General features: G+C 41.9%; 1 protein-coding gene across 1 annotated transcript in view; it reads right to left on the bottom strand.

Annotated features, from left to right (window-relative positions):
- Positions 1-1,853: 1,853 nt before the first annotated feature.
- Positions 1,854-23,269, bottom strand: part of LOC141471169 (uncharacterized) — a 148,227-nt gene continuing 126,811 nt past the window's right edge. The window contains exons 5-6 of the mRNA XM_074157588.1: positions 8,254-8,485; positions 1,854-3,322 (exon numbers count right to left, since the gene is read on the bottom strand). The gene's annotated coding sequence lies outside the window, so the exon portion shown is untranslated. The remainder of the gene's footprint in view (positions 3,323-8,253; positions 8,486-23,269) is intronic.

Below are 23,269 nucleotides of genomic sequence, written 5' to 3'. Positions count from 1 at the left end.
GATGAAATCCTCTGCAGGGGCCATATTTTTATCATGCCTCATACTTCTCAAGGTAATTTAAGTCACCCTCAAAGCTGGATACTACCTTCCCTTTTCTCCCATGGAATCTGAGCTCTGTGTTCCCATAAGTTCACTGAGTCCTCGGCATTTTCCTTTCAAATTCCCTTCCCTTTGGCAGTATGTAATTCCTGATGTTGGTGGGTATCGTTGCAGTTTTATTAAATATGTAATAACATGCTGCTCACGGACAACATGTCATGATAACAAACCGTCCACATAATTAGGCCTGACTCATCAATCAACATGGAAAAGGACTGAATGGAGTCCATAAAAGCACCTTTAAGAGGCTGATGGAAATGTTTAACGAAAAAATAAATTAGCAGTGTTTTGTATTGTGAAGTATTTTGCAGAGCAGAAAATTAATTAGCACTGAAGAGAACACACTCTTCTGGAATGCCCGTGTGTGGCCCATTATATCCCATTTTGCCCTCTGAGTCATCCCTTCACAGCCACTAATTCTGTGCGAACAGGAGCAGTCCCAGTGCGATCAGGTTTAGTGACTCCTGTGAGTAAGCAGCCATAGAGGGAAATTTCCCCTTGAGCAGTGGCCACGGCACCATTGGCAAAAGCTGCTGAAATAACTTTTCTATGAAAAAAAAATTTACATTTTGGCATATTATTATTACTTTTTTACTTTTCACTTTAGAAATGTTATTATTTTAGATGAAATGCTGAAAACGTGTCTCCAGTAAGCTATATAAATCAGAAGTCCATATGTATCCCAGACTGATGATCTGAGACATGTGGCATTTACACCTGGGGCCTTCCTGCACGGGAGAAATTGCCCCCATGAAGAGAACACACATTTCCAAGAGCTATGTGAAACAGAAATAACAAAATAGTTCCTGGTGCGCTTAAGCCCTGAAACTGCACAAGGAAGTTACCACGGCCAAATCTAGCTCTGTCCAAGTCTAGGTGAAAGGTCGTCCACGAATTAGGAAGCAAACTATTGAGTTACCAGCATTGCAGCAACAGAATAAACTCTCACCGCCTGATTGACTAAGACAGTGGGATATCACCCCTAGCTATTGGCGACTGGCCTCTCATCATTAACCCTCATTAAGGTGGTCATCTCCAAACCAAACAAATACATAGTTCAGTTACTAATACAAAAGACATCAATTAGATTTATATAAGAGTATTGCAAAATATTAAATAAGAAAAGCTGCTACCAACCAACAGCAGGAAGATTCATCCTCCTGCAATGTTTGTGTCTCAAACAGACAAAGCCTGGCTATTTTGGGGAAATCACACCTCGCCTGGTGACAACTCTTGCTCTGTGCATTTGATGTGGGGAGAGGGGTACTGCTGGCATACTCTGCCTGTCTAAATCTGACAGCAAGGCTGAGGCTGGCACTTAACTGCATGAATCACCAACTACCGAAATTTAAAAGCTTGCATATGCAAATCACTAATTAAGCATATTAGCATAGTCAGTTACCCAAACTGTAATCTTAATCGTATCTCCAAGTTAGGCAGGCAATCACACACCCATTCTGGAGATTTGCATTTGTGAGCATGGTTTCCCGAGAGCTAGGTCCAGAAACTAGTCTAATAACCAATTTTTCCTCATGCAGTTCCAGGAAGGAAAAAGAAGAGTGAGACTGTGCTGAGTGGCTTCCTCTTCTGAAAAGTAATGGGGGATTGTACGAAATCAGCAACTGATGTGGACAACTGAACGACAACTGAGAGTGCTCTCATTTAATCTAATGTCCATCTTTGTGACTCCTTCAACCCAAACAATGTGGATTTCCCCCTGTTAGCAAATATTCAGACACAGGAAAAGACTATGTGCCAGATTTTTACTTTATTTACATTGAATTACCTGAGATTAGAATCTGAAACTAGAAACTTTCTTTATACAGTTACAAATAGCTATATTATGCAGTTTTAAGGGGTTAAGAAAAGGAGGAAATCATAACCACAGAAGTCATAAAGGCAACTTATCCCAAGCCAAATAGTTTTGTTTCTAACGCAGGGCTTTAATTATAACATGTCATATAATGATGACATAGTGCTATAATAGGCAAATATAATGCATTAATCTGATATTATATTTTGACTTTAACAATAGGTGCAGCGAACCAGCCTTAGTGGATAACTCATTCAGAACCTATCTGCACACTCCACCTAGATACTTATCTGCCTCTTTAATTAAGTGGAGGGAAACTTCTTGAGGCCATACCCATAAACCCAGTCTCTGATGATAGCAGAGTTACTGGAAGCCTTTGGTAATCGCTTACACCCACGTATTGTGGTTAGCTTCCAACTTTGGCTCTTTCCTCTCGCTTTGGAACCACCTATTTTTTCCCTAGTGTAAATCCCCTAGTGTTTTTGTATCAAAAGGGGTACAAAAGACCTCCAGGGGTTTGTTTAAGCAAAATGTCAGCATATTGTCATTGGCCTTCTCAGGACAGAACCAGGTTCCTAGTTGCAGCAGTGAAAAAAAGAGCTTTGGCAAATTTTTCGCTTACCAGTATACTTCTTGAAACAGTAGCAACAGACTGTGTTGGTGAACACAGCACGGCCAGTGCCACCTTTGCACAATACAAGTTCTCCAGGTTGTCCTCAGCACATGCTCATGGCCATCAGAGACACTACAGACACTGACTTCAGTGGGAGCTGGATTGGGTCTCATGGGATGAAATCATCTTTCCTGATTCTGTGCACATTGAAACTTTGTGTGCATTGAAAAACACCCTTTTTTGCTTCTTCAAAAACAAAGAGTTCATAGGATTTACACGTTAAGCTAAAAATATAATTTTAACTAATGTATTAGCTTGGAGAAGGTGGTTCCCTGAGTTGCAGTGCTTGCTCTCGACTAGGAATTTTTGAGAGAAAGGTCCTGCTCTGAGGCAGTAATATACAGAAATCACAAAGACTGAGCATGTAAACAGCATCTGGAGAAAGCACAGAGACAGAAATCTCGAGGCCATGGGAGATAACTCTCTGAGGTGACAATAGTGTACAACAAGCTCTATAGTCCCCGTAGCAGAATAAAGGCAGCTGACACAAGGTCCCTATACTTCAGTATTCGCTAAGCAAACGACACAGGCTGAGCACAACCAAAATGGCTCCAACAGCTTACCACCATCTTCTCCTTTTCTCTTCTTCTGTGGCTCACTTCAGTACTCTCCTCCAATCTTTTCCAGTATGAAAGGCTCTGCTAATGACCTTTGAACAGATCCTGTTGAGAATGTCACTGCAGAGCTTCTTAATCTTATGGTGGCGCCTAGATAATATGGTGATGGGTACTGAAATGCTGAAAAACAGACAGACAGATAGCTAGATAAGATTAGATATATAAGTAATTTAGTCAGTCATCATACAGAGCAGCTGACATAAGTTCATTTGTAAAGCCAACTGCTAAAATTGCTTTAGAAGTCCTTACATTTTAATTCTGTTGAAAGACAGACCTTTGATCTGAATTGTTTTGGTGGCATGTACATTATTTGAATGGAACCTCACCTGACCAGGTAATACCAGACCGGTCATTCCTGGCATACTATTGCCATAGGAGAACAGTGTACATGCAAATCCATACCTACCGATAGCTCAAGGGCAGACAGATAACTGAGCATCATGGAACAGATGTAGACTGAAAGCATGAGCACCACTTTATGCTGATATGCAGAATGAATCATGGGTAATAAAAGGCTCAAACAACCCCATATATGACTAAATGTAACACCAAAACACTTTTGAATTAAGCATGATCAGAAAATAAAAGGAGAAAGATTAATAGCTAAGTAAGTGTTATTGCTTCCCTTTTTCATTAATATTTATTAATTTACACTGGGGAAGATGGAGGAGGAAGAGAAATAAAACCTACCTGTCAGATTTGCTATTGTTTATAGACAGTTTCAGATTCCAGATCTCAGGTACTAGCAAAACATTGGGATGTTTGTACTGCACTCATTGCAGGGAAAATTATTTACATCCACATGTTCTGTTTTTTTAATTCGGCATTAAAAAAAATTTCAAAGACACTTCCTAGGGAAGTTTATTTTTGAAGTGGGTTATTTGTTTTCACTCTAAATCTGAGGCCACAGTAGTATTCCCAACTATGGGAGGGGTAAGAGTGTTAATATAAAAGTGTAGAGTTTGTTAGTCCACGCGTTTCTCTGCATGACATTCACCCCAGTGCAGACACTTTGCACCACTAAGTCCCACTAAAGCAAAAACTGCTAAGCACAAGGAGGAACCACAGATAAATGGTTGCATGTCTTAATTAGTGATTGCTGAAGCTCTCAGAAGATTCTGTGGTTGAATTAGAATAAGCATTCAAAAAGTTCAAATGTTAATCCAAGCCTCTTTAGTTTATAATGATGGAAGTCACTCTCTAGAGCTGGCTTACTCATTCCATTTTTAATATATCCTGGCTGAAGTTGGGTTTGAACCGCTGCACAAACAGCAGCTGTCACAAAACATAGCTTCCACCTTCATACCCACTCAAAATCAGTAATTGTAGGTGTGCAGAAAAATCAACCAACTGAACAGCAGTCTACAGACAGCACTTGCCACAGTCTTGTGTCCTTCTGTGACACTTTATTTTTGCATATACTCAGCTCTAAGGCTTGAAGGCTTGGATTAATCTTACTGAACTGTTAGAATCCCCGCTTCCTTAACGTTTGGGAAGCTCAACCTCTTTTTGAAGATACCTGCCTCTTGTCAGTGTCTACAGTGAAGGAGCTAGACTCCTAATTTGAGCATCCCATTTATTTGCCTGTACTTTGGAAGGATCAAGGTCCAGCTGCCTTGTGAAATGCCTGGTGTTACGGTATCTCCCTGACCGGTAACCTGTCCCCCATAGCTAGTCTGTTATGGGATATTTCAAGTCATCTTTCCTGCACGTTGATGTATTATAATGGACTGTAACTCAGGAGACTTGACTCTCTAAACAGAAATGTTCATATACAGTACACCTACAGCCTGATTCCCTGATGACTTATGGCTGTGCAGTCAAACCCATGGACTTGTAACAAGTCCACAGGGTGTGTAAAATGCTGTCTAGCACATCTGGAAGTGCCAAGCTCTCAGCCTGCATAACTTAAAAGCAATGGAAGATGAGGCCAGTAGTTAGTACTGGCCAGTAATAACTAAGTATAAGTTACTTATGCTACTAAGTATAAGTACATATAATTGTACTTATACTCCTAAAGTCTGCATGTCCAAATATCAGGCTTGTTATGCACATATTTGATATCCACAATGAGTTGTCCAGCTTGTGCATAAATCGTGCAAATCCCATGAAGTTCAAGAAGGCTGAGTGCAAGGTCCTACATGTAGGTCAGGGCAATCCCAGGCACAAATACAGGCTGGGTGGAGAATGGATTGAGAGCAGCCCTGAGGAGAAGGACTTGGGGGTGTTGGTTGATGAGAAGCTCAACATGAGTCGACAATGTGCGCTCGCAGCCCAAAAAGCCAACGGCATCCTGGGCCACATCAAAAGCAGTGTGGTCAGCAGGGCAAGGGAGGTGATTCTGCCCCTCTACTCTGCTCTCATGAGACCCCACCTGGACTGCTGCTTCCAGGTCTGGGGCCTTCAGCATAAGAAGGACATGGACCTTTTGGAGCGAGTCCAGAGGAGACCACAAAAATGATCAGAGGGCTGGAGCACCACTCTGATGGAGACAGGCTGAGAGAGTTCCATGGCAGCGGGGTTGGAACTAGATGATCTTTAAGGTCCCTTCCAACCTAAACCATTCTATGATTCTATGATAAATGGAGTAGGTGCATATTTCGCTTGCGTGCCACATGCCAAATACATGCAGATCAAGCACAAAAGTATGCCATCAGCTGAGGCAACCATTTAAAAATAAGTATCTAAAGGTATTACATAGTAAAGTGCTAAGGATTATAGTTTTAATTTTCAAAATTGCCAAGCAGCAAGCAGCTCATGGGTTTTTTTGAGAATCAGACCACTCACATATTTCCGTTTAGGTTTTGGAACATGATTTTATATACCTATTCTTTGAGGACTATTGGCCAAATTGCTAGCTGTCAGCTGGAGTCTTTATCAGGAAATCTGTAATGGACTATTTCAGGTCAAGATGCATAGAAAACAAAACTGGGCAGAAACTTACACTGGAAGCAGTAAAAAGGATTAAAGAACATAGTTCCATTAAAAATCCCAGTTCAGGAAAAGGGACTGAAATGTACATTTGTGAACTTGAAATGTTTATGTTTGTTTTTGCAGTGATAACAGCAGTTCTTTTTACAGCATTATGCACTTTCAAAGCTTTGAATGAATAGCTGTAGCTAATGAATAATAATACCTTTAAATAAAATCTTAATTGCAAAACAAAGGAATAATAAAGAAAAGTTAATACTTTTTTATTTTATTCAAAGCTTAGAAAAGTTTAGGCTGGAGTTTTGGGTGAAGGTTTGGTTGCTGCCTTTTCCCCTTTTATCTGAACCAGCTCACTCAGGCCTAATCTTCATCATCTAAACCACATGATTAACACACAAAATAACTTTGGAGCAAGCCAGGTCCAAGCAGGAAGCTGCAAGTACTATCATGTCTTCATGATATTAGCCAGCAAAATAACTGTGGTTTCTGCTGTTTTGTGTTTTTTTTTTTAATTCTCTACATTTATATTTTCCTTGAAAGGGGCTTGTGTTTTTGTTTCTTCTTTGTATTGGAAACTTTCAGACTTACAATCTCACTCCCAAAGGAAATGCTTATTCTCCTAGACAATCCCCACAAGACTGGGGCAGGCCTGGACCCTTACGCAGAATGGCTGAGGACGTCTCTCACTCTGCTCAAGCTTGTCAGTCAAAACCAAAGCATCCAGCCAGATAGCACCTCTCCCACCTGGTCAAGTTTAAAGGAAAGTAGCTATGACTGTATCGTGTGAGGGGACTGGTCCTGCTGGTGTGTATTCGGCTTGTTCAGAATATTCCATCTGAATTGGCTGTCCTGAGAAAACAAGACGCTCCCTTACTCCTTTCAGGATCCCAGTAGGTTTAGGTGGGGTTTAGCTGCTCAGATCACAGCAGTTCTGGGCATGTCTAGACATAAAGTTGCTGGTACTGGAAGAAATGTTATCCTGAGCAGGGAGGAACCTACTGAGTTGTAGGTGCTTAAGTCCTCTTTTGCATCTGGCCCTAACTTGCAAGAGAGGAAGAGCCAAATGCTCAAAGGCACCTTCCATTTTATGGCTCTAAATTATGCAAAAAAATTATGGACTTGATAATTTTGCACCTGCATTTTTATTGGAGGGCAGGGAGAGGCTCCAATTTTCTGCCTTTTCCCTTCCCTCTGTGAATTCAGAAGGGAAGAGAGGTCTTATGCCAGCAGAAATCATAGTCCCCATGTGTGTCATACACTCCTATGCAAAGCTCCGTGGTTGGTACACTGGGTGCTTGTTGGGCAATGGCATGGAGAAGGCTGGTTTCCTTGGAACATTTTCTGTTCATTGTACTGTTCCTTCCCAGCATTTCACAAACCACCACAAAGAAGACAACAAAAAGGAGGAACAAAAGCTTCTTAAAAAGAATTGTATGTCTCGAAATTCTTTCACTATCCCAACAGCCTTGGCAACCTCATAGGAGCCAGGCAGAGCTGGTCTCTGCTGGATGTTACTCTGCAGAATTTTATGATAATCTGGGGGACTTTGCATGATCAAATGGTGAAAGCACAAGGAGGGAAGTCAGAAATCTCAGTCTTCATTCCTGGTTCTGCCACCAAGATCTTGTTTGTATTGGGATGACATATATAAACTCTTTTGGTTGTCCCACTGGCATGAACCTTGTTTTATGTATTTGCTACTTCTGCTCTGTCTAGGCCTATCTGAGGCTCAAATCAGAACAATAGCAAAATGTCCCAATCTATCTGCAAAGCAAATTATAAACCTAAGATCTCTCTGCTCTGATTCAAAGTCTACGCAAAGACATCTATTGACTCCAGTATACATTAGATTACAGTGCAGGCTCTTGATCAGACAGAAAAGAGAAGGAAGGCTGCTAGAACTCAGGGAAGGGATGGAAGAACTACAATATATATTAATGGGAAGTAAAAACACCCTCAAGGGATGCTGGAAGCAAGACTTCTGCCAAGGCTTGACTAGAATACACAAGTTTAGGAACCCAGCTTTTGCAGCTTCTTGGCTCATCCTAGGAAGAAAACAACTTCCTGTCTTAACTTCTTAATAAGAGTTCTATATTTGTAATTTGCAGTACTTTTCATACCTGAAAGAACGACTCAGTTCTGCTTTCATGGCAAAATTCCCAGTGATTTCATTGAGAGCACAGCACAGCTCACATCCTCTTATTCTCTGCTGTTGGGCCTTTTCACGTCTTTCTATGCTGTGAGGCTTGAGTGGTCTTCTCCCCACTCATGTGCATTCTTGGTCTCTTTGACACAGGTAGCAGTTGTTAATTCCATCTAAAGATCATATTTGTTTCTGTGCCAACTCTTTTTCTGTAGAAAAAGAGGAAAATGATTCAAACACTGTTTTTCTGCATCCATTCAAGACATCTCCTCCTTCTAGTGACAGCATGTTTTCTCCTTTCTTTTCATCATAAGCCTTACAGTCAAGTTCAGCTGTTCTCAGATAGGGCTTATGGAGGAGAACGGGGCAGCTGGACAGTCCCAGCTGCTATACTTGCAGAAGTAGTCTGTAGATGTAGCATGTGACCATCCCAAAGAACAGATAAAAAAAGGAAGAAAAGAATGAACCAAAAATGTATTACTGTTTTTGAAAATGAAATCTCATGATTTCACTACGCAGCACAGTTATTTCAGTATTGCGGTTTTCAAAACACTCCTAACTTTGTGGTCCTTCTTTAACTACCTACTTCCCTGGGGTTGGTATCTACAACTGCCCTCTCTGCCTTTCAAAATCTTTTTTTTTAAATTAACAAAGTGGTTCCAAACAAGTGGCAGGCTACACATAAAACCCAGAAAGTTTATCTAAGAACAGATTTTTCCTAAGTTATTTCAAAGCATTTATCAAAATAAAAACTGCAAAGATGCTTAACCATGATCCCCTAATAACCATGTCATCTCCAGTCCACCACCTATCCTGGTGCAAAATGAGGAAGCTTGAAGAATATGCACACTGATTATATAAGGAGATGCTTTCGGTTGTGATCAGAGATGGCTCTTCTAAAAATATACTAAATTTGATTCACTAGCAGCACTGACCAAAAAAATCTTTTGGTTCATAAGGAAAGGGTTTGATTCAAATATTTAATTTTGATTTAAGGGTTTCTTAAAATATAATTAAGCACTAAACTAAAATGGAAACTCTGAATCCCAAAGCTAAAATGTTTCACTAGAAAATGCTAAAATTGCATAATTTGTTTGGGATTTCAGGTGATATAACTAAAGCAGTCAGTTGAAACTAGTTCTACTTCATAAAGCATTTAAATTTTCCTAGATTTGAACATTTTGGATGAGATTATCCAATGATAAACAAAGGGAAGATGTTACTGTGAAGAAATAACGTGCTGCCAGAATCCGGATTTCAGTATTGCCGAACACAGGTCTGTAATGGCAGTTTACTGGCCTATTTTATCAATGATATTTACAGACCTCTCAGCTGACAGGTGGAGTGGGTACGGTGAGGAGTAAGTCATGGTGTGCCTTTAGTATATTATTAGCTATGGCAAAGTCACATCTCAGCAAATCTGTAAGCTCCCCTTGACAGGAAAATGCAATGCACGTTTGTGATGCCACAGAAATAAAGCATAATAACAATGGTTCCTTTCCCTCAAGATTTTCTTTACGCCTGTCCTCAAAATGAATCCTAGGCAGGTAATTTATGGTTTATACACATGACATTTAAGCAGCATATTTAATACAGTTGCAGTTCATACTTTAAATTCAAACTTAACATCAATCCAACAATTTTTGGCAAATAAAAGGCAGCAATAGAGTGTCAAGAATTCAAGGAGACTCCAATCTAATTTAAATGGTGTTGCTCTCAAGAGCTGGCAGCAAGGAGTGCATCTTTTTTAAATGTTTCTATTAGAAGCTGGTGTTTATGATCGCTCTCAGCTTGGCAAGAAAAACACTCTTCTAAACATTTACATTTCACATTCTTTAGGACAGTTGAAAAATGTTGGCTTGCAGTTCTCCACACTGCAGAGAGGTTGTGAGGAATGCTATAGTAGAATGTTAATAGCCATGTACTTTTCTCATTCCTTGATTTACTGTGTGGTAGTTTTTATACTAGTTGTGTGCTTCATGTTCTCTGTCCTAATTTGATTTTCACTCAAACAACATGAGCCTAGGTTTATTTTTCTAGCTAATAAAAACAAAGTCCATTTATTAATAATACTTTGTACTAGTGTTATAGTCACCACTTGGAGATTTCCTATTTGAATATATTCACTACATACTGTTGCAAAAGTCCCCAGCAGTGTCAGAAAATGAGCATTTTTTCAAGAAATACAGTCTGTGAAGGAGGGGCTGTCGCTGTTCTGTTTGTGTGTCCAAACAATGCGGCCGTGTTCTGGTTTGCCCACGGCTCTGATCACAATGTACAGACATCAGCAACAAAAATAATAATAATATAATGTAGAACCTCTGGTCAGTCCCTTTGGCTCCAAGGTAACTACTTCCATGAGTAACTGCCACATCTAAGACACTTGTGTTCTGGCTGCTGTGTGTCACACGTCACGGGCCCCAGTGCACGGCTCTGGTGAACTCTCACAAATACTGCCATTAAAGCCAGCTGGACTGACTACTGGTCCCTTGCACACAGATTTCCCCATCTGACCCAGCCTAATAGCATCAAGAGAAAAAAAAAAACCAAATAGCATTGGCTTTATTCTTCACCGACAGCACTGTTTTCAAAGCCATGTTTTGAAAGTACAATTAAATTGTAGATTAGAGGTGCATAAATGCATTCAATGTGTTCCCCATTCCACAAATCACTTAAGGATACGTATGAATCTTATTGACATAGTTAAACGAATCACTGAATTAGGACTGATGCATGGGATATGATGAAGTTTTAAACGTTGCCAGAAGGTCACTGAAAGTTGATTGTACCTAGGAACTACAGGATTGAATATATGTAAGAATGTATCCACAGGAATTACTTTCTGTATGCAAATCATCTCAGTGCAGTGTTGCAATTAGTGGGAGTCCCCAGACTGGACTGCTCCTGTGGGTAAGCTCACTCATGGTCTGAGGATCTGCAGAATCAGGCTTGGTGGTATGTGCTGGATGCCTGTGCACTATCATTTTAATTCAGTTTGCTAAGGTGTGTACAATCTCTGCTAAGGTACACGTAAGCCACAGTCATGGTGGCATCGAGTCAACTGTGTCAGGTCTGGGCCATTTTGCTGTCAGCTAAAGACATGAGGCTGATGGAAGTGGTTTGTTCTACGGCACTTGGATAAAGAATAAAATTTACTGTATGTCTTGCTGGTAGTAGTAGCAGAGAACTCAAGGGAAGGGAATTTTACAATTTGTGAATACAAATTGTAGGTATGAAGTCTTAATTGCTGTTCATAATTAGGCAACAATACAAACTGTAGACATATAATATCCTTCGTCAGTGGAATTCAGGTAACTTAGAAACTTTAATAAAGTCTCATCAAAGCATGATGTTGTGACAGTATTATACAGAGACCCCCTGAAGCAACCATAAACTACCGTGTCTGGGCCATGGCAAAGAGCCTGGGCCTTATGGCTAGTGGCCCTGTGAGGTCAGGAGCGCACTATGCTGGCAGCTCCCTGTGCCCGGAGTTAGCCAAGGGCTTATGTTGTTCAGGGAGGTGCTTTTATCCGCTAGGATAAAAGCTGGGTCTTGCTGGCTTACATCAAACTTGTTTGGGAATATTTGCAAACTCATGGAAACAAAAGACAATGTCTCTTGACAAAACTTTTTAGTGTAATTCTGTGCAAGAACGCTCTCATTCCAGAATAAAAATGACCACACAAAGACTGACTCAAAACTAACTCCCTGCCAGCCTTTAGAAACTGAAAGTCCCATTTTAAAGCTTAAGGCACTTACAAAACCCCCATGTTTTTATTTAGCTTGTTGTTTCCAGTATGTAAGTATGCTCCCCAAGAGCAAGCACCCAAAACCCAAATAAAGTCAGGGGAATCTTGAGGTACCCAGTGACAGCTGCCTCACTTCAAGATGAAAATCAAGTAAGACCCAAAATCAAGTAAGGTCAATTGAACCTCGAGATGCCCAATCACTCATTTCAAGGCAGACATTAAAAATGAAGTATCTTTGAAGGGTTTTGAAACTTTTAGCCTAAGCGACTGGGGCAGAGGATTAAGCTGAGGAACTCCTGTTCCCATAGACAAGTCCCATCAGAGCAACTTGTTACCAATAACTCACTTATATGCATATAGACTAGCATATACAGGTCTCTATAGGAAACAGGTAACACATCACAAATCATAACTTAATAGAATCTATGTATAACCAGTGTCTTGAATAACACTAATAACTCTGAAGAAATGAAGGGAGCAGCTCAGAGTGGGTGGGAAGCAGTAGCCAGCAGGCTGGCTAGGAGGAAGGGAGAAATAATAAGGTGCTTAGTTCCCAGGAAGGGCCAGCAGGTGTATTTATAGAGGTCACACACCTTCTGGTCAATTAGGTCTAAACCCAGAGGAACCACTGGTAAAATATCCATTGCTGCTGGCTTTGGTAAAAGCCAATTAGAGAAGCATTTATATTATAAAACCTAATTTCTAGGGAATAAAAGTGTGGAGAACTTCAAAGAGTTGCCCAAAGAAGGAGCGTGGTGTATGTTCAGGACTGGGACTAATGGATCCCAGTGCCCGAGCATGTAGATATTCCTTCAGATTCTAGGTAGGATAGCCTACAACACTGGCCTCTGGTTGTAAAATTTAAGCCATAATTGAAATAACTTTTACTTGTTTATTTTACATTTTACTTGCTTACTTCCTCCCAGTTTAGTATCAGTTTAGTATCAATAGTTCAATTTCAATTGTTTCTAAATCAACACTTGCTTTACTATGAGGTTTGTCTGATGCTGGGGGTAAGGTAAATGAGAACAAAGCTATGGTGCTACCATTCCATGGACATCATACATTGAGTCAAAGAAGCACGTGTGGGTACCCCTGAGAACCTCTACCTCAGCACAGCTTCATGAGGCTCTGCAAGCTGGAGTATTTTCTGCCAGGCTGCAAAGGACCAGTGCAGGAGCTGGGACTGCCAAGTGCCAAGTTTGCAAAGGCGGTCCCTTCAGCAGACACAAACAGAACCCTTTCTGAGGCACAGAGAGACTCCCCATTGCTTCTCTAAGCCACGGTGCTGTACAATGAGTAGACCAAAGTCATACCACGGGTTAGTGACAAAGCTGAAAAGAATCCAGATTGCCAGCTCCCTGTCCTAAATACCACATGTAGTCCTGCCTTCTCCTCTAGGATAAAAGCATAAGGAAAAATATTCTAAAAGCTTTCAAGAAGCAGTGTGGATTTTGCTATTAAAAGGAGGAAACATTATCAAAGGATCAGAAAATTCCACAAAGTAACACAACAGTTACTATTGCAAAACTCTGGGGTTCTCTTCTGTGGTATAGAGTTATTCAGCAGCTCAGATTCATAGCAGTATTTCTTCGTCCTCCAGAGTCATAAATTCTTTTTCCTGTTATGGATAAGTTCACAGTAAGCTCAACTCTTTTGGCTTCAGTGAGAGCCAGACCTTGCCTAAAAATTAACATTTTTATTGTCCTTTCCATAGAACGTTTATGCAGTGTTTATCAGGTTCATTTCTTTTTTCATTAGAAGTTAATCACAATGCCATTAGCACTGCTTTAATGTCATGAGAATCACACTCTGTAGGGTGCATCCTATGACTGCCTCAAAAATCTCTCCCTGTGGATATTTTGTCTCTGTGAAATAGTCTGGTTCCAACTATTCAGCTTTGCCAAGAAGAACAATGTTACCAATTATTCCTACAGTGGAAAATAAATCAGAACAATCATTTGTTTTCTTGCAGTTGGTTGTACATATCCTTCATCAGTAGAAATTTAGCTATGAATTAGAAAAATTTCCTTTCACCTTCCCAGCCTCTCCAGTTTGTGCAGGATTCATGGTATGCCTATGCATCAGATGAGTTATTTTACCTGGGAGGTAGGAATTGTTCCAAGTTCATACCTGCTCAAGATGTAATTCAGTTTTATGAAGGAGACTGGCATAATGCCTATCTACCAAAAATCTCCAGCATTATTACGTAGAGCACAGAAGAGCTAACAGTGACCCAGTAAAAGAAATGAAGAATTTGAAGGTGGTTTTGCAGCGAGAACAGATCTGTCATTAGTGAAAAGAATGAGGTGAAGTTACTGAAAGAGCAATGAAGGAAATGTAGAACAAAACTCCAGGGCACAGAGGGATCTGTGAGTACTACCTTGGGGAGAAGGTACTACAGATACTTCTTCAGATAAGGGCATATCAAAATTCAGTGCCTGAGCTCAGAAACCCAAACATTCATATTAAAAATAACAATCAGTTCATGTTTATGTATTGGGACACAAGTAGCTTTAGGACTTGGCTCTCATATTCTGCTTAAACATGCAATTCATAAGAATAATTCAGATGTGCCATTACCCCGAAGGTATCAGAGCCAAGAGCAGATGCACTCTCAGGCTATACGAACAGTTACTCTTCTGTGCCTGCAGTCGTGAAAATCTGGTCCTAGAGCTTTTTTGGGTTTCTTTTGGCTTCGCCCATGGGCTGCAGAGGTGTTGTCCGAGGTGCTGAGTCCTTCTCAGGTCATTGGGAAGCTGGAGGAAGCTGCAGGTGCTCCATGCCACTGAGAATCACGTCATTGGCTTAATCATCAACAAAGTCTTATTACCAAGACTTGCAGCCGGTATCCAATGAAACCTGAGATAGCTGTTGGAGGCCTATGCAACTAGTAATACCAGTTTTTCTAGAAAATTAATAAATGCAAATGTTAACTGTTCTAAATTCACTTAATAAACAAGTCACCTGGAAAGATTTGTGGTTTTCATTAATACGGAGAATATAAATAGAAAAGGAAATGGAAGGCCTAATACTTGGTGTCCAATAAACCCTATAACATGGCCAGGCTTTTGCAGGGCTCTCTGGGTATGCAATGAGATAATTAGCAAATGTCATTGTAGTCTTTCAATCACTATAAAGTACATTTAAATGCTTGCTAAGTGTGCAGTCCATCGGTGCCTAATGAAGCAACTGCAGCTGATAGGCTGGATCCTGCACTAAACAAGGCAGAGTAAAGAAGACAAAATGCTAAACTGCATGGCGGGCCTAAGAGGCTGAGAAGCTCCAAAGAAGCAATTCTGTTCTCAGCTGGTGAAAGAGACTGGCAAGGGATGAACATTGCCAACTGCCTCTTAACACAGAGGCAGTCTTGACACATGTCCAGTGTCCATTCACACCCAATGGTCTTGAGGCTAAGTGAGCAGAGGAACTTGAGATTCATCCCCATTCAGTGGAAGAAACTGTGTGTTGCACTGAGCCTTGTTTCCATTCTTGCCTATCCCTAGCACAATAGCTTGCTGTCCTCTAATAGAAGACCAAACCCCCAAAAAAAGCTTTGTGTGACTGCTCAGTGCTGAAAAAGCTATGCTCCTCCTGAAGTCCTGGCTGTAGGAGACAAAAGTGGATTTCCCTGGAAATCTGCCCAGATCTAAATGTGAGCGTGGAAATGGGTGTTATTGCCTGCAACTCTGTGTTTGTGTTCAAACGCTCCCTCGCCTGCACTTTCCAGATTTTTCCTACTGAAACTAGTGTGAGATTATAAATTTAAAGGATCTATTGAATAATTAGGTATCACCTTGATAATTAATTATGGATTTGAAACAAGTCTCATAGGCTGAGAAATTTTGAAAAATCGTGCACTTACCTCCAAAGGAAAAGGAAAAAGAAAAGGAGAATAAATAAATACCTGCGTACCACAGGTATAACGTTTAACTCAAAGGGTAGATTACGTTCTGAATCTGGACCATGAATAAGATCTTCCCAGCTTCTGCAGTGGGCTAAACATGTGTCACCTTCTACATTCCTCACCTGTCTCTCAGGAAGCAGCTGTACTGTGCAACCACAGTTCCCAGCCGTGAAGCCATCACGTGCCACCTGCCAAGCCTGGCAGAGTCCAGGCGATGACACCGCTTCGCACTACTGTGTGGACTGCAGTAAAAATTACCCAGCTGACCTCCATAAAAATTAATCGAGTGGCCCTGCTCGAAGCATCCTGCGTCTTCCTGGAGTTATGCATTGGAAAGGACTCTCTGAGTCATCCCCCTAATTTGCATATCCCTTTGCATCTTGGCATTAACAGTCAAGAGCCATCGGAGCCAGCTAGAAAAGCCTCATGTTTGTGCTCTCCCATGCAAATACCTCTTCTCCCTATATATTAGTTACTGTGTGTGGGTTTTCTCTCTCACTCTCTCTTGCCATATGTGTGGGAGTTGATGGCATCAACTTTATGAAATCTCAACACATGCCAAGAACAGCTGGAGAAGTTGAAACAAGTTCTGGGTGAGGTGAGTTTCATGGGCAGGGACTGAAATTAGCAAAGGTACTGTGGCTGCTTGCCATCCTGGGAGTCTCACAGGGAACATGTGGGCTTTGCTTGCTCCAAGAGCAGATTCCTGATGGAAAAAAGGATTTGATTTAGATAATGACGATGGCAGAGATAGCTGAATTAGAAGAATCTGTCCACCAGGAGAGACCATCTCTGCACCTCTTCCGTGACTGGTTCATTATGTAAATATAAAAATTTCATCATGAGTCTGAAGTAATTAATATCTTTAGCCACCATGTAGCACTCTTCATCTTCAAAACGCTTTACTAACATTAATGATTAATCACCACAACACTCTGGTAAGGTTATCATCTTAATCAATGGGTAAACTGAGGCACAAAGATTTAAAGTATCTCAACCTGCCAGTGGCAGTACTCTCGCGTTCCAGCCCAGTGCTCAGTGTGCTGCAGTGCGTGGCCAAGCTACCTGATATGCTTTATGATAAGAAGGAACAAACCAAGAGGGCATTCCAGGATGAATGAAATAAAACTCCCTCCAGACTGCACACAGAGCAGAACCTGTTAACCACTGGCTGCTCCCTACAGGTCTCTGTGTTCCCAAATCCAGGACGTCTGTCCTCCCCTTGAAACGTCTACACGTTTCTGTTGATCTTTCTGCATGTTCCCTTCAGCAGTCCAACAGTATTCCTGATGTGACAGACACACTCTGGCCTCAGCCTTAGCTATGACTCAGGTATTTACATATTCTTTTCTGTATAATTTTAGAATATAAAGAACCAATTATGTGTCTGATGATTTTTAGTGTTATAAATAAATAATTTAATAACTAGCATTTGCTTTTGAAGCACTTTATATATCTATTTCAGAAGAATTTCCAGCTTTTGCCTCAGCCTCTTATACAGGAACATTTGAGTCTGGTTCAAAGTTTGGTCTTAAGTTGTTAATTCTCTATAATCAGGTCTTGTTTAGGCTAATAAATGCATCTTCTGGCTTATCAGTTACTGCCATTAGTTCCACCTGGACATCTCCACTAGGTCATAGATTATTGCTGGGGGAGAACTGTCAAAGCAGAGACCTCCCTGCCCAACTCAGTAAATGAAACTTCAGCATACCCTACTAAATACAGAAACATGCACAGTACACCTGAAAGAAAAGTTTGCTTGTCTTCAGGCTTCACAAGAGGCATCTGTCAAATGTGGCAGGCTCTCATTAAAAACAATTAACCTAATCAAAAATCCCTTTTCTCTTATTTCTGCTTAGTCAGGTGAATATTAAATACTAGATTTTCCAAGGGCACAGAGAAGAGGAAATCAGCATCTATGTTTTCATTCAAACATGTGTATAAAGGAGCAAGTACAGATTCGCCTTCGTATACCTAAAGTATGCATGTAATTAGTATGACTGCACAGGGAGTCATGAGACTTGTATACATGACTAGCCACCTGCATGTCATTTGGGCGGTTGTCTTAATAGTGACAATGCTTGTGCATGCAGCCCTAGCATTTAAACATATGGAAACACACATTTTTCTGGTAAAGGGGACTTGTGAGAGCTGCTGCTCTCCTAACCCCACACTCCCCAAGACTTCTGGTACCTGTTAGGACAACACTTCTCATTGAACATGTAGATTTTTGTACCTGTTTGGTTTAGAGTAAACTCGCTGCTTCTGATGTCTTTATTCCTAGCATCACTACCACAAGTACAGTTCTCTCCCCAGCACTCCCAAACCTCTTTTGTGTTTTCCCAAAGTGGAGGAGGCAAAGAAAAACCCTGGTTCCTTTGAGGTGGGAGCTCACCCTAAGAGGGAGGAGAGGGAAGCTGACCTCCTGTGCATTTCTGATCATATTTATTTTTAAAGGCACTTAGCCATAAGTCTCGGCCTATGGCTCTGCTTCCTGCAGGCACACCCTGCTTGTGGCTGTGAAGGTACTCACTAAGCACCAGTAACACCCAGCATTTATATAGGGCTTTTCATCTTCAAAGCACTTCCCGAACATCGTTTAATTAATGAATCCTCACAGCCCTCTGTGAGGTATGCATGGTTATTACCCCCACATTTTACAAGTGAGGAAAACTGAGGCAGCGATTAGCTGAGGCAACACTGTGGGAATTGGGATTAGAGCTCAGGAGAACTCAGGAGTGCTTGGACCCCCGTCCCACGCAATGATTGCCAGGCTGCCTTGTTGGGAAATGCATGTGGTGCCTCAGTTCAGCACAGTATCTTGAACATGATCAGTACTGACCCTTTGGTGCAGCAGCAGCATTTTCTCCTTCCAGGCTCTCATGGATTTTCTGTGTGAAAATCTGGAAAAATTTTGGTTTTTGTCTTTCAGTATCAGATCCAGATCCTGCCGTCATCCAGACAGGAGAGCCAAAGAAAGACACTGGAACTGATGTTCCAGGGGATGACGGCTTCTATTACCTACAGCACTACCTAACACATTCAGTTTTAGTGCCTTCAGAGTGTTTTTAAAATGACACAGAAGGGGGACTTTCACCCAGAGATCTCAGAGTGCCCTATGGACAAAGAATAGTGTTGCAATCCCAAATCACAGTATGGCTCTGTGCAAACTGTCAGGCCCACTCAGGCTTGGCCTCGGCTGAAGATCTGATGATTCACGACCCTCAGCCCACATTCATGAAAGTTCATTGAGTTTCACTCATATCCTCCTCAATAACTGCGGGTTCCTCCCTCGAGAAGCCCCAGGGTATCCCGGTTCCCAGCTGACATGTGGAGGACAGGAGTAGACTTCCTGGTTGCAGTGGTAGCCAGTAAGGTGAGAGAGGGCACCAACGATGGGGGTTAAACCTGGATGGTTCAACCTTGTCAAACTTGAACATCCGAGAGAACCTGCAGGGCTTGGTTCCTTTCCAGCCCTCCAGGGCTCTCACAGCCCTAATTATTATTGTTGTTGTTGTTATTATAACAAAACATTCATATACTGCCATAAAATACAAACTAGATAATACACGTTCCTTGCCTGAAGAGCTCAGGCTTTAAACAGGCTGGACATTCTGAACTGGATCTCTCAGGAGAGACAGGGAAGGCGCAGCCCTTTTACAGCAATTTCTCCTCTCAATTCCTTTCAAGTGGGGCTGGACACTGTGAAGGGAGATGGGACGCGGCACTAAGCAGCTGATGGGGCAGCATCAGAGATAGAGCACGCTCCTCCAGCTGTGCCTTGGCTCATGTCCTGCTATGCACAGCAGCTGGGGGAGAAAGATTTGTGGCTGGCCGTCACACTCACCAGGCAGGGGACTGTGGGGAACGGCATTTCATCGTGGGCGCGCTTCTCAAACCAGCTGCAGCTCAAAGCTGGTACCTACCACTCGGAAAGCAACGTCCAGCCTACTGTTCCTGGTGGGGCAGCAGCTCCCAGCTCCTGCCGAGTTCTCACAGGCACTATCAGGGAACTGGTGTCAATCAGTTGATGAGCAATGCTGCCTCCGTCTGAGCCAGATGCTGCGGTACCACCTGCAGAAATGCCGCAGGAGCTGCTCAATCCTGCTTCTGTACAAGACAACCACCCCACAGGCGCTGTTTCAAATGCACCGTTCTATTAAACCGAGGTGGTGGAATTGTAATGCTCAAAAGAAAACTGGAGCATGGTAGTGCCTAGTGTGCATCAGCCTTTGCAGAGCTGACTGCTGGGAAGCACTGGGGACTCTGCGGTTCATAAATGCCCTTCTGACTGAGACTGATGCCTTCTCTTGCCTGTGAGGTCCCTTCTGTTCCCTCCTGACAGTGTTTCCCAGTTTAATCTGAAATGCCACGAGATACCAAGCCACGGGAGACGTGGAAAATGTTGCAATTCCTAAACTGCATTTGAAATGAAATAGTAATACTTGTAATTAATAATAATCTCTAATGAAAAAAAAATAATCCCTGCTTATTCCAATATAGACACTAGGTAGTACTAGGGCGTCAGGCAGGCTTATTCAGCCTCTGGACAGACTCACCCACAAGGCCTAGCACCAACACGCCCTGTGTACACCTCGCATCATTCTGACAACTGCACCAAAACAAAACAAAGACAAGGAGCACTTTAGGTCCGTTGTGTGTCTAAGCACAAGAGAGGGATCCCTGGCCAGTTTTTATGAACTGAAGGTTCTGAACCAGGAACTGTCCCTGCATCTATATTCATAACTCATAGAACAAACCAAAACAAGACTCCAACAAAATACATTTACAATGAAGGAAACATTTCTCAGAAGTGCTGCTGTTTTCATTCCCTCCAGTGCTCTATGTTCCAATGTTCTAATGTTCTCTGACCATTTGGTCACCAAGACATTGAGCAGACACTGCTGAAGTTTTTGAACACTTACTTAATCTGACCTATCTTAGACCTGGCACAAACCCAAGAAAATACTAAGAATAGGGGCACACCTAATATATTATTAAGGGATATAATGTTAATGTTCTGATTATTACTGAACTCCAAAGCAATTCTCATTGCAGAACCTACAAGGCAGTGGGGAAATCTCACTGGACACCCAGCGTGAATGTTTACATCACCCACTGCCCACCCCTAAACCACTGCAGCTACTTCTTCCCATTCCTTCTCTCCAGGCTCCCAGCCTAGCCCCCAGCCAGGCTCTACTCTGTTCCTTGGGGATTTTGTTCATACACACAGATATGTTGATGACTCAAGTCTTAATTTTCCCCCAATTGATCTGCCTCTTTATAGCCAGTCACTCCCAGCTGGCATATTCTTCCTGATGGCTCCCTGGCTACACCAGCTGAACTCCCCGCCTTTTCCCCTTGTCCTCCTGTCTCTGCCCCTGCCAACTCGCTCTGCCCATGGCTTGGCTGTCAACAAAGGAGCCCTTTTTCTTAACTGCCTCTTTCTAGCACAGCCCCAACAGCTACTTACTGTTAATCACGACAACACTTTCTGTGCAGTGGACATCTGTTTACAGCCCTGACACACTGTGTTGCTTTTCAACCGAACAGCGCAGGGTTTCTTTTTTTCCCATCCGCAGAAGGTGAGCCAGACAAAATGGCTAATTTCTAAGTTAGCTCCTCGTGGTTTGTGCTTCCTGCCGTAGCAATAGTTGTCAATCAAGCAGAGCTTAATCTTAACTCAGGCATTAACTTGAACGCAATTAATTCTTGGCAGCAGACATAGAATGCTACGAGCCCCATCTCTCCTGATGATAAGGCTGACTGTCAGGACAGGCTTTGCATTCACTCCTTGACTTCAGCAAGAGTTAGATCAAGCCCCCACAGACTAATAAAACAAATTACATTGTTGGCATTAGCAAGTGCAACTCTAAAAGAGTCAATTGATTTCTGTCTCACTATGCCAAGCGGGACCTTGCCTCAGCTTACAGATGTGGCTGGTATTTTCCTATTAGTTTTCAGGATAACAAATCGAATTACAACTGGGTGAGAACACAAAGCACAAATTTGAGGCATATGGCCTAACCCTAAGGGAAGGTGTTTGACAGGCTGCAGTGTCAACAATATCCTCGTGGCCAGACACATGCCAGTCACACATGTGACCTCCTGCCATCTGGGTCAGCATGATCTCGCCTGGCCTTCCTCTGCCTTGTTTCTGTTGCCTCACTGCACTCCGCGTGGCATTTTTAGTTGTGTTTTATCTCATTCCACTTATGGAGCTGACTTGTGTGGCTCAAATGAAACCTTGTTAACTTTGCTGGGATTCACAGTGATTCAGGTTATGAGATGAGACGGTCCAGGACAGACTGTCACCAGTCCAAGTCCAATCCAGGTTATCTTCATCTTGAGGTTGGGGAGCCATCTGGGCCATCTTGCACCACTTGCAAGTCTGACACTCGCTGTCCCACTCCCCGTCCCTCATTTTTCTGGCTATCTATTTTTCTGTTATTACTCTTATCAAGAGAAGAACTTAACCAACCTGGTATACCAGCCTGATGTATTTAGCAGATTGCGGTGTGACTCAGTACAGAACTCTTCCTACGTTTTCACGTATAAACACAGTCAGTGGACAAGAAGGCAGTGAAAAGGGTACGCCTTCATGGAGATTGCAAAACCTTGAGGAGTCAACACATCGGAAGGTCCCTCGCAAAACAGGTCCCCGTTCCCCACCAAAATACCCTATTCCTTTTTTGATTTGAGCAGTCTTAAGTTCGCAAAACGTGTAAGATTCATTAGGCTCTGCACAGGAATACCCATATGATTAAAACTGTGTCAAAGGCATATTCTATTAGCAGTATCTTGGCAGCCATCCTGAAGGGTCTTTAGGAGTTATCCATTCACAAAGCCATGTATTTAATGACCAGTGTAAATTACACCACTAATTAAGCTGGGGCAAATATTTTGAAAGTGATCCTTAGGCCAAAACACATTCATATTAACCATCCAATGAAGATTATTACACACAGATATATCTGACTCCGGGGATGAAATGGCAAAAACTACCCAGGTGCTAAAACTGTGATATTTAAAATTGATTGTTATATTTCACCAGAATTACAACTTCCAGTAGAATTCTTAGTCAAAAGGCCATCTCTTCCCATGGAAAACTAGGAAGAATTTTACTCTGTCTTATGTTAAAAAGAATCTTTACCTAAATGTTATTTGATTTTTCCTGCAAACATGCCTTGAGTCTGCACTGCTTTATAGTGCCTTTATGGATACCCTGGAAGCTAAGGTGGTTGGTGCATTATATATGGCATTGTGTAAGGTGTTGCCTACTTATAGTTTGCATGTTATTATAAATATTTTATTCAACTGACCCAAAAAAACCCCAA

The sequence above is a fragment of the Numenius arquata genome, chromosome 12 (assembly GCF_964106895.1).
Source record: "Numenius arquata chromosome 12, bNumArq3.hap1.1, whole genome shotgun sequence".
NCBI lineage: Eukaryota > Metazoa > Chordata > Aves > Charadriiformes > Scolopacidae > Numenius > Numenius arquata.
Note: the sequence above shows the minus strand (reverse complement) of the source record. Positions and strands in the feature narration are given on the sequence as shown.